Source organism: Lissotriton helveticus, chromosome 7 (assembly GCF_964261635.1).
Source record: "Lissotriton helveticus chromosome 7, aLisHel1.1, whole genome shotgun sequence".
Classification (NCBI taxonomy): domain Eukaryota; kingdom Metazoa; phylum Chordata; class Amphibia; order Caudata; family Salamandridae; genus Lissotriton; species Lissotriton helveticus.
The window spans coordinates 1931639262-1931654564 of record NC_136068.1 but is presented as its reverse complement, the minus strand read 5'-3'; the positions used below and the strand labels follow the sequence as shown (position 1 = coordinate 1931654564).

Sequence of the window (15303 nt, the reverse complement as noted above, 5' to 3'; positions counted from 1 at the left end):
CAGCCTATCTTCCCATAGGAACAAGATGGGACATAAGTGAAAGATATCCCTGGACTCAGAATTTAATGACACATCTTTTAGTGAAGGGTGTTTTTAAATCCTGTGTTGGAGAATAGCACTTTTAGAAAGTGGCTGTTCTCTTGTCTAAACCTTTCTGTGTGCCTGGGTTTGTGGAATGCCTGCCTGGTCTGGATGTGACAGGGGGGGCTGCAGAGCCCCAGAGGAGAGGGTCGGAGCCATCCCGGGGATGAAAGGGCACATCTGCCTGCCTGGGAGGAGGGAGGAAGGAATGCCTGATAAGTGCTGAGCTGCGCCTGCCTACCTCCCCCACGTTAGCTCTCTCCTGGTGGTCAACTGACACCCCTGGCCCTGAAGCTGACAGGAAGAAGAAAACCAGAGACAAGTCAGTGCTCCGCAACCCCCAGAACTGGTTTAGACTGGACCAAGGGCCTCCATGCACAAAGACTTCAAAGAACTTCAAAGACATTGAGGGGTATAAGGAAAGGACCCCTGACTACAGAAGATTAGATTCTGAAATTCTGCAACCAAGAAGGAACCTCGGCTGGAAGGAGGACGGCTAGAGAACTAAAGAAAGACTGCCTTGCTGTGTGCTCTAAGGACTGACCTGTTCTACTGTCTACCTGGAAGCTGAGGAGAAGAAAGGGGCTTTGCTGTGTGCTGTGACCCTGCCTACTTGAAACTGCCAAGACTTTGCTGTGTGCTGTGTCTGCAACTTGAATCTCCAAGGGCCTGAGAAGAGCTGGCCCCCTGTCTGCAACCCAGGGACATAAAGGTTGCCCAAGGACTGCAAGACTCTGCTGTGCCCCCCTGAAGCTGCTGGGTGGCAAGGAGATCGTGAAACCTGGCCGGTTGCCTGCTTAGCGCACGGGCTGCTCTCTAATCTGCTTGAGAGCGCCGCGCTGACCCAGCCTGCTGAGTGGCCAAGATCGGCGTGTTCATCGACACGCGGGTGTGGGGCTTGCCGGAGACTTGTGGGCCTTCACAGTGCGAGGCGCACTGAAAACCACTGCCAGCCGTGTCACCGCCGCGGCCCGGGGGCCAGGAATATCCCCCCCCAAGATCGTCGATCGTTGGGGAGCTAAAGCGGCGAAGAACGAAGCCGCCGTGCTCCCATTGGTTGAGGGGACCGAGCCCCCTCACTAACGCCGCGACGGGATTGGCCCGTGCGGCGCAGCGTCATCGTCATTGCCGAGCTGTGATTGGTGGAGGAGCCGAGCGTCATTGAAGGCCTCACCCGGGAGCCGCACTGCCATTGGCTGACTCCCGGGTGCTGCTGGAGGCTCGCCCAGACGCCGCGACCGGATTGGTCCCCGTCCTCGGGACCCAGGGAAGCGTTGCGCGATCACCGCCGGACCCGGGAAGAAGAGACCAGCCCTCGCCGAGGGATTTCCCCGAGTGTCTTCCGCCCCGGCCTGCCGTCCCAGCCTGGAGAGCCAGGCCCGCTCCCTGCCGCTCGTTGGATGATCAAGAGCAGGCGGGGAGCAGGAGGGACCGGCCGGGCCCGGGGGAGAGTGAGTTCTGGTGGGCGCAGGGCACCGAAGGGCACACAGAGGAGCGAGGTGGAACCGGGGAAAGAGGAGAGTCCCCGGGCCTCGCGAGGAAGCGCGCTTGCAGCGCTTAAAAGCCAAGAGTAAGATTTCAACGCTCACATTGGTTGACTGCTCGTTTTTAGAGCTAAGTGATTAGAAATCAGTGGCATTACTTTTACCTTCTGATTTGAGAGACTAGAGACTATTTTTGTTTTAATGCTGAGAACTGCCTATTTACAAGAACCATTAAGAATGAAGTGCAACATTTTTCTAAATGAAGTGTTTATCGTGCAACTGCTTGATTTACCTTGCTGAAACTAGATAAAGTTATATTTTATATATACTTACCTGTGTGGTCTCAGTTTGTGGTGGATTGGGAATTATTGTTGTGTTCAGTGCAAATGTTATCCACATTGCCTCCGAGTTTAGCCTAGACTGCTCGCGCCATGCTACCTAGAGGGTGAGCAGGGGTTATCTCAGAGGGTTATTCCGTCGCCCTGACCGGAACCAGGGGTCCCTACTTGGGCTCAGGTACTTACCTCTGCCAACCAGAGACTCCCGGTTCTAACAGAAAGCATTCACTTTCATGCTGTTGTTGTTCGACTTTGAGATGAAACCGTTTTGTAGCACGGATCATCAAATTGTGGAAATGTGCCATGTCCACTGGGGGCGAATGTAGAGGTGAGGTGGGCGGAGTGTAAGGTGTTTGAGCCCTATAATTGTCCCACTCAGCCATGTCGGCGTCATTGTCCTCGTCATCAGTATTGTGAGGATCCGGATCCTCGTCGCCAGTGTCAGGACGAGCACCATCCGGTGAAGCGGGTGAAACTGGTGTAGGTGCCTGAGGAAGTTGCGGTTGAGGCTGCGGAGGAGGCAGTGGTGCTGGAGAAGCAGGAGTAGAAGAAGGAAACCTGCGGTTATAATCATCCAGCATGTGCTGAAGGTTCATCACCAAAGATAGAGGTATCTGAGTAACAGGTTCTGAAGGCATCGGTTCGGACGTATCAACAGGAAACAATTCAGTCCCATCTTCGACATTGTCCACCACATCACCCTCGTCACTATATTCCTGGCACTTAATGTTTAAATCCGAAGGGCTGGTTGCCTGTTTAAAAAATCCTTCCACCTCTGAATCGTTTCCGGATTCTTCCTCACCAGACTGGAGCAATTTGTCTGGAAGACGAGTGCCACTCCGCACAGGACTCAGTTGGATGAGTGGTATTGTCCGCAAAGAAGAAGCAGTAACCACTGTGTAGACGGAAGCTGTTTTTGGTAGAGGTTGGTGCGACGCCAACGAGCCCTTTGGCGCAAATGCGGCAGTGTCAGCAACACCCTGAAGCGGGTGCATCGTCGACAAAGAGGCCATCGGCGTTGACATGAATGGAATTTTCTTCGTCGACGAGGATTTCTTGTCCGTCGACGGGGCCGTCGACGAAAGCGGGGCTTTGTTCGTCGACGAGATTGGAGCTTTGGCCGTAGACGACGAAGGCGTCGACGGGATGATAGTCGTCGACGAGGCCGTCGACGAGGCCGTCGACGATGTAGTGCTGGTCGACGGAGGCGCCGTCGACGAGGGCGCCGTCGACGGGCCCGTCGACGGAGCGCTGGATGAAGGCTTGGTCTTCGTCGACGGTGTACGCGTCGACGATGGATGCGTCGACGGCTTCGTCGTCGACGGTCTCTCTTTGACGGTCGTCGACGAGATCTTCACCACTGAAGAGATGGGTCTCACCTTCGTGGTCGTCGTCGACGAGGTGGTCGTCGTCGACGTAGCGCTGGTCGACATGGAACATGTCGTCGTCGACGTGGAGATGGCAGATACAGATTTCGTCGACGCTGAAGACGTCGACGGGCGCGTCGACGAGCCCGTCGACGAGCCAAAACCAGATTTTTTAATGGTAGGCAAGGCTTTGGGCGCAGACGTCAGAGAACCAGGTCCCGTAGACGTGCCCTGAAGCGAATCCTGTGGGGAGACAATCCTAGAGGACTCCAACAGTCTACTCTTCTTAAGAAAAGGAGAAGGAACCTCGGTCTCAGACCCACGCTTCTGAGAGGACTTTGAAGCAAAAGATGACAGGCTCTCCACATCAGAAACCACAGACTCCGAAGTCTTCAACTTCTGTAGCCACAGAAGGAGACGGGCCTCTCTATCTCTCAGAGTCTTAGGAGGGAAAGTGCGACAGTACTTACAGTTTTTCACCTCATGGTCTGGGTAGAGACAGTAAATGCATTTACTGTGTGGATCCTCGTGGAAAAGGCGCAGTTTACAACATGAAGGGCAGGCTTTAAACAGAGATTTCTTGTTTGAAGACATTTTCTTGAAGAAAAATCAGGTAAAGTTGAAGAAAACTGAGCAGAGCTCAGGGAGACTCCCTTCACACGACGTGCGGTAGAAAATCTGAGGACTTGGGCTTCTGAGGAGAAGGTTCTAGAGGAGGCTACAGCCTGATTGGCTGGAATGTGATCCAACACATAATGACACTGATATGCTACTAAAGCGAGTTCTCCCTTAGGCTTTTCAATGGGCCTATTGTGTTCTATGGTACTTTTTAGAATTGACAATTTATTGCATTATATGTATGTATATTTTTATTTATTATTATTTTCATGTATACATGCATATATGACTGCTATTTTATGTACCGTGGGACTCCCACTTCGACGACGGGGAATATTCAAGCATGTGAATCTATGAAAGACACCCCTAATACTGGAGAATTGTAAGTAAATCCCAGGTCCTCATATTGTCGACCACTCAGGACCACCTATCCCTGTTTAAAGAACGCTTCCCAGTGCAGTGGGACACAGTCGCTGTCCTATGTGGGGTTTCAACTCGCCCCATCGATCTCACAAACCGTCACGATAAACTATAATAACCTACTCCGACAAATTAGAGAGGACTTAAACATCTGGAAACGCCATCACCTCTCTTTACTTGGGCGTGTCGCTGCCTTTAAAATGTCCACCCTGCCAAAGATCTTATACCTTTTCCAGACACTGCTGGTCACACCCCAGAGGGACAGTTGCTACACTACAAAGAGAACTGCTCCGGTTTGTGTGGCTGTGGGCCCGACCTCTTATGAGATTCAAAACCTGCAGCGCTATTTTCAAGCGACACAGATGCGCTACCTAGTGGAGTAGAGAAGAATCAAAAAAGCACTGGCTATTCCAGGACTGGGCGATTGCAATGCTTCGTCTTTGGAAGGTACCGTTCCTCAAGAGAATCGATAGGCCACGGAGCCTACAAAATGATCATGGAAGTGTAGGATTACGCTGCCTGTCGATGGGAGCTCACCACATTTCCTTCCCCAATGACACCCTTGTTCGAGAATTGAGATTTCTCCCTGAGCTTACAGTGGGGAACATTTGAGGCTTGGCACCAGACACCGTGCCACGTCACAGGTCACATGTTTGATGAGGAGGGAGTCATTTCCTTCCCTCACCTAGGCTAACAATATAATCTACCGAAGACGAAAAGGCTACACTATCTCTAGGTGCGACATTGGCTTCTCCATCCATCTAACCTCCCCACAGTGATTAGACGGCTTACTCGATATGAGTAGTGGATGGTAACAAAAACCACTGATAAACAATTGAGGTCCAAACTCTATGTTTTACAGCGTCAGCCTGTCCCTTCAGAGCCCAAACCCAGTCAAAGACAATGGGAAAAGGAGCTTGGGAGGGAGCTATCTGCTAAAGAGTGGTGCAAGATTTATTACAGAGCACGACACACCGCCCGGAACACATGTAGTATAGAGACGGCCACAAAGATAGCCACCTGGGGGAGGAGCCAAGCTCGCGAGCGTAATGGTCGCCTTGTAGCTCGGCTCAGTCAGCCCTCTGGCCTGACTCGCATATCCTGTTGCATATCCTGCCCAGAGACGACACAATTCCGAAGAAATAGCAACGCAACGTTTCGCTCTTACTCACCGTTTGGCCAGGAGACTCCGGCGTGCTGCGGTTCCGAAGTTGTGCCCCCCGAAGGTACCTGGGCCTTCGTGGTGTTGAGACCGGGGCCTCGCCTATCGGATCCGGCCTGGCGTTGTGGTGACCGTCGGCCCCGGCCGAGAGACTGCGCCACTGGTGAGAGCCGTTGTGAGAACATCCCGGTGACCCTGATCCGGGCCCGCCTTGACGACCGTGAGGCTGGTGCGGGGCGCGGTGCTCCGTGGACTGATCGTGTGAAGGGGTCCCCCCGCCGCTGCTCCGTCCATCGACCCTGGACCCTCGTCCTCGGACTTTGTTTGAGAGGAGCGCCAGCGATACTGCAGACGGCCCCCTGCCTTGGGCGAATCTCCTTTTTTCACCCCGGCTGCCATTGCTGGGACCCCCCGGAAATCTGTAAAGGCCCGCATTTGTGAACTGTTCTGAAAATCGCGGAGGGTGGTGAGGAGGCTGAATTCACAAAATGGCTGCCGACGACCTGTGCTATGGGTCTCCTCGTGATGACGGACTTGGGTTGCTGGACTGCACGGGGGCCTGGACGTGTGTGCGTGAGCGATTGGAGACGTTCTTGATGCCTTGCGATCCTTACGCGCGGCCCTGGCCCCCGGTGCTCCGGGAGACTCGCTTCGTTCCACCGCCATCTTGGGTGAACGCTCCTTCATGGTCCCCTCTTGTCTCAGTGATGCCACCGCCTCGCCTCCCTCGGTCGCTACGAGGGTTAGTGTCACTATCCATCGACGGGTTTGCTGGCCGGTGGATTTGGAACCTCCTGCTTTTCGATGTTTGGAGTTTGGGGACTTGGATGTCGTGCGGGGATCCGATCCTCCCCGGGTGCCTGAGAACAATGGTGGACCGCTGCCTGTTTCTGCCTTGATGAGGTTGTGTTTCTATTTTGCAGGGAAACCCCCGCTTTTCCTAACGGCGAGACGGAACTCCTGTCTATTATTGCCCTTGTTGCTATTGCTGAGACATTTGAACTGCCTATTTGAACTTTTGCCCACTTGCTTATTGATTGCCATCCCTGGCCTACGTTTTGCTCGTACTCTCTTTCAATTGTGTGCTTGCCTCGCATCGTATTGCTTACTTCACACTGTCCTGTGGTGGGTGGTAATTGTGGTTAGGAAGGGACTGGGGTGAGATGCACGGCTCCCGGTGGTTTATTGGTGTACAGATCTGTGGCGAAGTTGCTCATATTTCTGGTGCTGTGGGAGACCCCCCCTGTACGTTTTTTGGCGCTCGAGATTGTGTCGTTCTGGTTCCATTGTAATATGATCGTATGGTTGGGTGGAGGGCTGTGGCCGACCGTCTTTGTTTCTGCCCTTTTGCTCCTCCCTCCCATTTATTTCTTTTGTTTTTATGTCCTTTTTTTGTCTTTATATTCTTCTTCTCTCTTGTCTCTACTACATTTCGGGTTCTGGTTTAGGGCGACAGGCGCGCTGTTTGGAGGGTAGGCCGTAGCCTTCTGCAGGGGTGCTGGGTGGGATGGGTGGGTTGGGTCTTATCTGATGTTTTATTTTCCTCAGTTCTATGGCCCTTTTGTATCTCTTTATTGGAGTGCCGCGTCTGTCCTTGCCTTCCGTGGTATTATTGGGGTGGGGTCTGTAACGTCGCTGTTCTTCTTTTTGTAGTTCTGCTGCTTTCCATTGCGACTCCCATGCCCTCCTAGTTGCTGATATTACCGCTCTTTTATGTGTTCCTTGCTACGGGGCGCTTGTTTAGGCGCGGCATTCTTCTCTTTCAGTCTGTGTTTTCCTTTCCCTCTCTTCTTTCCTCTTTCCCCCCCCCCCCCTCCCTTTTTCCTTCTCTCCCAAGGTCAGTATGACGGGTTAGTCTTGGTGTTGTCGCTATTCCGGCCCCTTTGTTCTGTTTCCGATGTGCTACTGGGTGGTGGGGATGCAAAGTTGTTCTTAATTATATACTGCCTTGTGTTCACGGCCCCTTTTTATACCGATATATACAGTGCTGACATTCCTGCATGGCTGCCCTTTAGCCTTTCTGTTACCAATGGTTTGACTTGGGCATCCGGATTCTTCTATATTGTCGCCGAGCCTGTCATGCTCCTTATCGCCCATTATAAAAAATAACCTTCTTTGCTCCTGTTTGCTGGCCGTTTGGATCCTTTCTCCTCCCCCCTTTTTGGGTTTCGCCTGCCGAAGGCTGCGCTCTGCGCAGCTCTTCAGCGCAGGTGAAATCCTATGTCGTCAATAAGGACTCCTGGAACGTCCCCCGGCTCTCATTGGCTAGCTCCATAAATGGAGGCTAGCCATTGAGTGCCGGATCTGTCCATCAAGGCTGGACCAGATTCGGGGGCGTTCCGGAGATTTTTTCCCAGGGCGGAGTTACGTTTTTTCCCGTTCCCTCCCCTTTCACTGAAAGTGAATTCAGAAGCGCTGTCCTCTCCCGCCCCCTCCCGCCGTCCGTCCCGCTCCCTCCCTGTGCCTTTCCGCCCCCCCTCGCTGTCCTGTGCACGTTTCCGGCCGTCCGTGTCCTCTCCCGCCCCCTCCCTGTGCCTTTCCGCCCCCCCTCGCTGTCCTGGCAATGTTTCCGGCCGTTTCCGGCCGTCCGTGTCCTCTCCCGCCCCCTCCCTGTGCCTTTCCGCCCCCCCTCGCTGTCCTGGCAATGTTTCCGGCCGTTTCCGGCCGTCCGTGTCCTCTCCCGCCCCCTCCCTGTGCCTTTCCGCCCCCCCTCGCTGTCCTGGCAATGTTTCCGGCCGTTTCCGGCCGTCCGTGTCCTCTCCCGCCCCCTCCCTGTGCCTTTCCGCCCCCCCAGTACAGCTCAGAGTCCTGGCTGGTTCCGGTGCACATTGGCTTGAAGCGCCAAGGCAGGGTGAGAGCAGCGAATTCGCACTGCAAGTGGGACTGAAGCAGTGTAGCCACCTGCCGTCACTGCCTGTGTTCACTTCATGACTCTTAACACAAGACTTTTTTGTGTGCGCGAGAGTGTGTGAGAGGCAAGGGGGCGGACGGTCTGGCAGCTCGTTTCAGTGGGGGATGATTTATCTGGAGGAACATTGAGGAGGAAGAAAGGACGGCGACGCCAAGGAACGGACACCCCCCTTGTCAAGCCCCCCGACACTCAGCCGCCGCCTGGGGGCCGCAGTAGGGAGCATGCTGATCTTGCTCTTCTGGATTTTGACTCTCTCGGACACTCTGTCTCAAGGTAGGACCCGAACTTCTGCCATCTTTTGTGCGGGGCTGTGCTTTGTGCTCGAGTCTGGGCGACGTCCCCGCTGCCCGGCTGGGGGTAGAAAAGGCAGTGGGTGCCCCCGGTAAAGGGGGGGGTATGGAGTGTGGGGAGAGAGCCTGTGGTCTCTGAGTTCCTGTGTTTCCACTAGAAGTGCCCCGCATCATGTGCTCGGTGTTAGATACGAGCTGAGACAGCCACAGAAGTTCACACCGATGTCTGGGCGCACATCGCTTGGGGCCGCCTTCAGTGCGCTGAGAGTGTGTTTAGAGCCTAGAGGAGGGGGTAGGAGCAGCAACGTGTCTGACACCCAAGTCACTTATTTACAGATCTGTTGTTGGGGGAATTGTATCCGGGCTTAGGGGGGTATATATGGATTGGGGAGGTCAGAATGTTCCTAAAATGCAGCATTTCTGCTGTTAAGTTGTTTGATGGAGGGAGTGATGTTCCACTTCCAGGAGACTTCAGTGTGTGCCCAGAATGATCGTCTCTGTGCGTTAGATCCGTTTGGTGGCGGGGGGTCACTCGGACCAATGGAACATCGAGAAAGGGGCATGTTGTGCCAGTTTTCAAGATTTCGTGCTTCCCTTATTGTGCGGGTGCCAGGCTCGGGCGGGCTCCCTAGAAGAGGCCCCATGAGGGTCCAGCGGTCAGTCCTGGTTCTCCGAGGCAGTTCGGGTCTTTGATATTGCCTCCCCGCTTCCTGTGTCTTTTGGGTGGGAGGAGGCGAGGTGGCAGGCCACGACAGGGTCTGAAACAGAGCGGTGTTGCCTTTACACGTGAAACTTTGCATCTCTTTTGCACGGCGATCACTGATGGGATAGGAGGAGATGGAGTCAACGTTTGCTTTTGTAATTTGTTCACTTGTAATTTTCTCCTCATGTATCACTACTGTTGCTATTGTGAAGCGCTCGGACACCTTCGGGTAAAGTCCGCGCTATATAAAAACGCATAAAAATAGGAAATAAAAAAACCCAGAAAAAAACACTGCTGATATTCCCCCACCGGTGTCGCCGGCACAGGTGTGGCGTCCTGCATGCGGCCTGCAAGGAGGAACGCTAGAAGCCAGCTGCGCTGCATTAAAGGTACATGCAGATCGGAGACCTCAGTCCGGCCTACTCCCTGGGTGCAGGCCGCTCCAGGTCCGTGCCCAAGCTGCACCCAGTCAGGAAGTGGCAACTGCCCCAGAGCAGCAAGCGGCCCCTCCCCTACCTAAAGGAGTGAGCAATCCCAGGAGTCTGGAGCAACTGCGGGAACAAGGTGTGGGAGAGTATCCTTAGCGTCCAGGGAGAGGTAGTGAATTTACCCACCGGAGTGCGCACAGCCCCCGGATACAAGCAGTTGCATATAGCCTTCCGCGCCCGGTAGGGGCACCTGCATCCCCAGCCAGCGCAGCCAAGGCGTCCGAAGCAGCAGTGGCCATAAACCGCAGCTTCAGCAGGTCGCAGAACCTGCGCTTCCTGGAGAGTAACAGCACCGTGGAGGTGAAGAGTAAGGTGAGTGGGTTCAGCTCTCAATTGCACTGAGGTACTGGTACTCTCTTTCCGTGCAGCTCCTGCAGTCTGGAGACTGGAGGCTGCGGTGTAAATTATACCTGGGAATCCCTGGAATGTCAGGTGCCGGGGCATCTAGTACCAGCTCTCTTTCCCCACTTTGGACCTAACCCCTTCCATATGCGCCTCTGTGACAGGACACAGCAGAGCTGGAGACTAAGATCTCAACATTCTGTATGTTTCTACATTGTTATTTGCAAAGTATCAGTTTGCTTGATAAAGTTCATTGAATAGTGGGGTCTGGCCATATTTGTTACTTGCTTGTGTTCCTGGAGTACACGGTTTCTCAATTTCATTTTGCACAACATAGGCTGTTGCTCAAACATGGAACAGAAGATTGATTGGTGGATATACTTGCCTTTTGTCCACAACCCATTTCTTTGTTAGTAGCTCCGGCCGCTTTACTAAGTCACTTTTTTTGGGTATACTAAGTCTACAGATTTACAATTCACTGTTGTTGCTGTAGGATGAGCGTGTGGGTGGCGGTGGTGTTACCAGTCTCAGTTCGCAAGTCACTGCTGTCTGTGCATCCTCTGCACTGTGAAACATTTGCATCGCTGTACTTGCATGTATGGGAATCTGCTGTTTGGTTCAGGTTTAAGTCTTATGTCCCTCACACAAAATTACCACAAACACAATCCATTTAAGATGGAATCGATCCTGTATTCTAACTTTTTTCACCGCCTCTCACGGCCCACATCAGTGTTAGTTTTCACACGCTGTATTCTTATGGCTCTGGCTATTACTTTCCCAAACAAATTTGCTAGTGCTATGGAGTGCTAGAGAGTGCCTAGGGAGTGCTAGAGAGTGCAGAGTGCCTAGGGAGTGCTAGAGAGTGCAGAGTGACTAGTGAGTGCTAGGGAGTGCTAGAGAGTGCAGAGTGACTAGGGAGTGCTAGAGAGTGCAGAGTGACTAGGGAGTGCTAGGGAGTGCTAGAGAATGCAGAGTGACTAGTGAGTGCTAGGGAGTGCTAGGGACTGCAGAGAGACTGCAGAGAGACTGCTAGGGAGTGCAGAGTGACTGCAGAATGCTAGGGAGTGCAGAGTGGCTGCCGAGATTAACCTAATGGCAATGTAAATGACAATGCCATTTATTTATCTGTTTTCAAAACCAACACATAAATACAAATTTTGTCATTTACAATGCCAATAGCTCTAACTTTTCCAAAGGCGAAACCATTGCATTGTAAATGCTTGTTTAAGATTGTATTGCTTACGTTCCTCTATGATTGATTCTGTAACTTCATTCTGGACTTCTTGACTGCTTTCACGTATTATGGCCGGCCAGTTTGGTTGTAGGCCCAGATTTGTATATCCTGTCTATACCAATAAAGGTTTCCAAAAAAAAAAAAGATAGCCACCTATTGGTACCTGGCTCCAGTGCGCTTCAATAAGGGCAACCCGGAGAAGAGTTCAGACTGCCGGCGTGGTTTCAGCTCAGCGGGCACACTCCTACATTTGCTCTGGGACTGCCCAAACCTCACAGCTTACTGGACCCAGATCTTAGGTGACCTAGATCTATAAATTTCGGCACTCCGATACCCCGGTTCCCCTATTACACGATCCATGGTTTGCCTAACCTACCCACTCAAATCTCGCAAAGGGCGACAGATAGGATTGCCATTGGGGGCAGAGCTCCAGAACATCCTTACCCATTGGGGAACCTCAATACTCCCACACACTTGGGTTGGCTACATAGACTATCTGCCACCCTCACGATCTCGAAGACCTCTTTCCAAGAAATATGGAGCCCATTTCCTGCTCTCTTATCCACAGAATCCTGAGAACTTACCTGCCCTAAAAGCTTGCGTACCCTTCGCCTTGCTGTGTTTTTCTACGGTCTAGCCACAAGCAAAGGGTAGGATGCCCAGACATTCCGCTTCACAGCTGGCATGCTCTGCATTTGCTTGGGGGGGGAGGGGACAGTTGCACGGACTTTTGGGTTTGATCACAGTTTATTTTTAACTTTGTTCTTGAAAACCCACATGTCGAGCGCTGTGAGGCTCTCTGTCTTAATTAGGCGGTGGCCCTCCCCCACCCAATAAGATAATCAAGCACCCAGAGGGCTGAGGCGTCACCTGGAAATCCGTTCAGAGCTTCTTCGTGACACTCTCCAATTTAGCATAACGTAAGAAGTGGGCTGGCCAACCCCAAAAGTGTCCTGAGCATCCGGAAATGTAATGAAGGTATCTCCGGGGTATATATCACCCGCTACCAGACCCCCCCCCTCCATTGTTCCATAGACGTGTCCATTTTAATATTCCTAACGGGAGCCAGATTTGACAATCGTATCTCCCTACTGAAGGGAGCCCAACAGACAACCTTTTGTACTACCTGCTCCCAAATTTCCGTTGTGTTTCAAATTAGATACGGAACCGGATGGTCCAACCTGCACCCTCACATCAACAGCTGAGGCAAAGTGTCTCCAGCGCTCCTGGTCCCCACGACTCATTTCTCCCAATTTACAGACTCTGTGAGCCATCTAACGGCATGCTGGAAGTGTACAGCATAGCAGAATTGTATATCCGAGACCGCTAATCCCCAATCCTCCAAGTCCTTCTTGAGCATTGCCAGCGCCACCCTGCTGCGCTTAACTGCCACAGGAGATTCACCAACAGGGTATCAAGCTTGTGAAAAAAAAAACTATCCCGTAGGGTAAACAGAATTCTAGACGAGGTACAGGCAGCGCAGAAGGAAAACCGTTACAGCCACAGCCGCCTGTCCCATCACTGAGAGAGGAAATTTATTCCAAAATTTAATGGAGTTCTCCAGTCCCATCTACGCCCTGTCCACGTGTTTGCATTGATGGTGAGCTTAACCCAAATCCCCCAGGTGCCGAAACCCCACCCACTCCCACTGGAGACCTACATCCGGCAGGTACTCCAACTGTCTCCCAATTAGGCCTTCTAGGGGGAACAAGAACGACTTGCGGACATTGATCCTAAGACCTGAAACCTCACCAAAGGATCCCAGTAACTGCCTCAGGATATGTACCGACTCCCCGGGTGCTTGCACATACACCAGTGGGTCATCCGCATATAAGGAAATCATGTGAATAATGTCCCCCACCCTAATCCCCCAGGATACTAGCTCCACATGTAGCAGCCGTGCAAGGGGTTCAATTGCTAAGATAAATAAATGGGGTGAGAGGGCACCCCTGACGAGTGATACTGCCCGCTGGCCGGGATTTCAGAAAGCTCACCACCCATTCTGATGCGTATAGAAGGGTCAGTATACAGAAGTTGTATCCAGGCGCAAAGTTAAGGCCAAACCCCATGCACCTCCCGACTGCCATTAGATAGGCCCGCACCACTGTATCAAACACCTTTTATAAGATATAGGCAGACGAAAGCCATCTCCCTCTCGCACTCCAAACTGTCATGTTGTACATGAGTCGACCTACGGAGGTTAGGAGTGGTACTAGGCGCCGGCATGAAGCCACCTTGGTGCTCACGGACCAGCTCCCGAACTACCCCTTGCAGCCTGGTTGCCAAAATTTTGCACAGTACTTTGAGATCTGTGTTGAGCATAGTGAGGGGTCTGCAAGCAGAAGGGTCAGCGGAGTCTCCTCCAGGCTTTAGCATCAAACAAACTATCCACTCTCTCATAGTTGGCGGGAGAAGACATTTCTCTTCACCTGTAGACTGACATCCATCAGTTTTTGTTTGAGGACAGAAGAGAAGGCACGGCAGAACTTTGCTGGGAACCCATCTTCACCCGGAGCCTTGCACCTGTTAAACACCTTAATGGCTGCACCCACTTCCTTCAAAGCAGGCCCGATAGAATTTCCCTCTGACGGATTTGCAATTGAGCCTGTGCGTCCTGTATAGATAAAATGGGGGGTACCTCTGTTTCTCACCTGAGGACCCATGGCTTCCAACAACTCGGCTCTCCAGGGCTCCCCTAAGATGTCTCCAACCCCTGGTACCCCTGCCAGAGGTATGTTGCATTGTGCACTGCGAGGAAGGTGTTGGAGTTGTATAATATTACATTGTGTTCCCTGGATGGCCCCCGCCGGTTTATTGATCCCCATATGTGCTGAGGAGCAAGAACCTCCAAGTGCACTAACACCCCTGAGCCCCTCCAGCAGCAGTCTAAGGGGACCCCCACGACCTCTAGGGGGCCACGGTAATGAGGCCAGCAGCAGTCAAGTGCCTCCCTCAGTCTTCAGATGGCCAAGAATTAAAAATGCAGGCAGGCAAACAAGGCCCGAGAGTCCAACACTGTCCAGGCCGCGCACATCCCAGAGCAACAGAAGGCACAACCCAGGGGATACAAGGCAGACCTCAGCACCTACTTCAAAGGCCCAGCTGACATCGACAGGCTGCACTCCGGTCCACAGCAGGGATGGTGACAGCGGGGGCGCCCGGAGAGCGCCGCCCTAGCAATGCTGCGCAGCGCTTCAGTTGCTTCCCGCCAGCCGCATGCTGCAGGCGATTCCACCTTGGCCAATCCCAAGCACCATCACACCCGTTCGCCCCACTCCCTTATAGCGGTTATCGGCGCTCTCAGATGCAGTTAGAAGGGAGCGCCACGTCCAACAGCAGCGCCTGCCACTGAGACCAGGCCGCCTCCAGGACCCCAAGCCCTCCACAGCTTTCCTGTTCACTTCTCCTGGCAGTAATGGAACTGACCAGCACAGGGGCATATCTGCTCATGGAGATATGTCCTCACATGTAATACAAATCAGCCTGCCTTAGGGCCGTAAGGCCTACTGTAGGGGTGACTTACAAATATTACTTGCAGTGCCAGGGTCTATGGCATACAGAGAAGTGTGTCCGGTTATGTTTTTACTTATGTCTGCACCAAAACATGCAGCCTCCAATGGCAGTCTTGCATGAGGTTGGTTGGTGAGGGGTACCTTAGGGTGGCAGAATTCATGCTGCAGCCCTCAGGGACCCTCTTTAGTACCTCAGGCCCTGGGTACCATTTAGTAGAAACTTACAGAGAGTGATAAAAGTATGGCCAACTGGGGAAACAACTGTACAGTTTTTGGAAAAGAGATTTGGCACCGGGGACCTGGTTAGCAGGAGCCTAGTGCACTTCCAGTCGAAATCACATCCTATACTAGGC

General features: G+C 52.8%; 1 protein-coding gene across 10 annotated transcripts in view; it reads right to left on the bottom strand.

Moving 5' to 3' along the window:
• LOC144770929 (uncharacterized) overlaps positions 1-15303 on the bottom strand; it is a 584254-nt gene that overhangs the window by 147852 nt on the left and 421099 nt on the right. The gene's annotated exons all lie outside the window — the stretch shown is intronic.